Source organism: Anopheles arabiensis (assembly GCF_016920715.1).
Source record: "Anopheles arabiensis isolate DONGOLA chromosome X unlocalized genomic scaffold, AaraD3 X_pericentromeric_contig0004, whole genome shotgun sequence".
Lineage (NCBI taxonomy): Eukaryota > Metazoa > Arthropoda > Insecta > Diptera > Culicidae > Anopheles > Anopheles arabiensis.
In genome coordinates, this window is record NW_024412082.1 from 305,001 (window position 1) to 307,500 (window position 2,500).

The window sequence follows — 2,500 nt, forward strand, 5'->3', positions numbered from 1 at the left end:
CTCGTAGCAAGGTACCCTCCCTATAGTAGGCAATGAGCAAATGATCATAATCCCAGGAGGGCAAAAATGGGAACCCGAAAGGAAAGCGCTGTTGGCGCGCCTAAGCTACTGGCCCGTAGAGTAAAATGGTACCCCCAACAAAGTTGTCGATTGACATTCTGATTGCACTTTTATCATCTAGGGTGCGTTCCTTACACGTTTTGAGGGGTTTTAGCGAAAAACATGTTTTGAGCCACACGAGCTCTCCGGCCCGCTCGGTGCACATTTTTGAAAAAAGCTAGGGAGCTGCCCCTAGGTTCGGGGTGTCACAAAATATTGAAAAGTGGTCAAAAAACCGCTATCCAGAATCGGATGTAGAATCATTAGACGAACTTAAAATTGTTCTACGACCAATGTCTGCGACGTTTAGTATTCAAGATATGGCCCGCCCTAGGTCTGACCTGGCATTTTCGTGAAAATTTAAAGCATGGCCATAGGGACGGGTAAAATAGCTATTTTGAAGCAAAAACCACCTCACTTTAAATGGCCATAACTTTTGAAAAACAAGAGCTAGGGTGCGTTCTCGACACGTTTTGAGGTGTTTTAGCGAAAAACATGTTTTGAGCCACACGAGCTCTCCGGCCCGTTCGGTGCACATTTTTGAAAAAAGCTAGGGAGCTGCCCCTAGGTTCGGGGTGTCACAAAATATTGAAAAGTGGTCAAAAAACCGCTATCCAGAATCGGATGTAGAATCATTAGACGAACTTAAAATTGTTCTACGACCAATGTCTGCGACGTTTAGTATTCAAGATATGGCCCGCCCTAGGTCTGACCTGGCATTTTCGTGAAAATTTAAAGCATGGCCATAGGGACGGGTAAAATAGCTATTTTGAAGCAAAAACCACCTCACTTTAAATGGCCATAACTTTTGAAAAACAAGAGCTAGGGTGCGTTCTCGACACGTTTTAGTTTTGAGTTGAGCACACGTAGGGAGCTGCCCTAGGTTCGGGGTGTCACAAAATATTGAAAAGTGGTCAAAAACCGCTATCCAGAATCGGATGTAGAATCATTAGACGAACTTAAAATTGTTCTACAACCCCCAGTCCGACGCCTCGTATTCGAGATATAGCACTTTGTAGGTCTGACCGAGCAATTTTGTACTGAAATGTATGGCGGACATGTTATTCATTAAACAACATTAACTTGCATCGTGCCCTACTTCATCGGCACAGCTACTATCGACTATCTATTGTTGAAATGGATTGAGTTTGACCATTTTAGCTCTTTTCTTATGCCGTGCACCAACAGTGTGTACCGATCAGGGAAAGTACACTACGTACGCGTTCATGGATGTATATGTTGGTACAAGTTGCCGGTCGGAATAGCAGTGCACCAAAACTGTGTACCGATCAGGGAAAGTACAAGACGGAGGGCGCAGCCCGAGCGTACGCGTTCATAGATGTCCATGTTGGTACAACCTACATGTACGTACCTTGTTTTTGTATCAAAAGTTCCAATAAAGTGTTTGTATGCTTAAAATGCTTATCTCAACCGGTCACCTTTTGGCCTGCCCTTTTATAGACAGAAACCTAGAACGATACTCGCGATGTTTGTGTTTTTCCATTCGCCCGGGACGACGAAATGAGCTCTGTGCACATCGTGCAGAAAACTGTCTCCTCCTCGTATGTTTTTGTCCCTCCACGCATATAATCACCCACATTTGTGTTCAACACGGACGGCGCAGCCCGAGCGAACGCGTTAATGTTTATGTTTGTGCACACTAAAGTTACAATCCTAGGATTTGGTTATTGCGTCGCAGTGCCCGACCGTCGCGGACACCATTCTTGGACAAAAGTCCAAGTACGTAGAGTACATTCCCTAGGTATGTGCCCGTTCGTGACTTTCGTTGCGTGCTTACAGACACGCTTGGGTATGTTTACCATACAAGGTTTACTAGGAAAACCTGGGAAGGACGCTTGCCCTCCCGTTGCGGACACCATTCTTGGAAAGAAGTCCTGCTACGTAGCGTTCTTTAATGTACTTGATCAGTTTGTATTGCATTTGCTTTGTGCAATTGACTTTTGCTAATGCTCACTAAGGGGTGTTCGTTTGCGATGTGTATGATAAGCAACTGTCTATTCTAACCAGCAGTTAAATAACACTTTTCACCCAAATCATAGGAACGTAGAGTACTTTCCCTGATCGGTACACAATTTTGGTGCACCTCTAACTTCGCCAGCACTTTATCGTTACGTTTTGTGCACAACCTTGGGACATGGTGTAAGTTTCATCATTGTTATGTTTGATTCGGTTTATTATGATTGAAAAATACGCTACGTCCTAGAAATCTGAACTCGAATACTTTTGCCACGTTGCGCAAAAAGCTACTGAGCAACTCCTAGCCGTTTACCGATTTAAAATTTAATTTTCGTTATTAGTTTTAAAAATACGCTAAGTCCCAAAAATCTGAACTCGAATACTTTTTCTATGTGCCGCCAAAAGCTACTGAGCAACGCCTAGG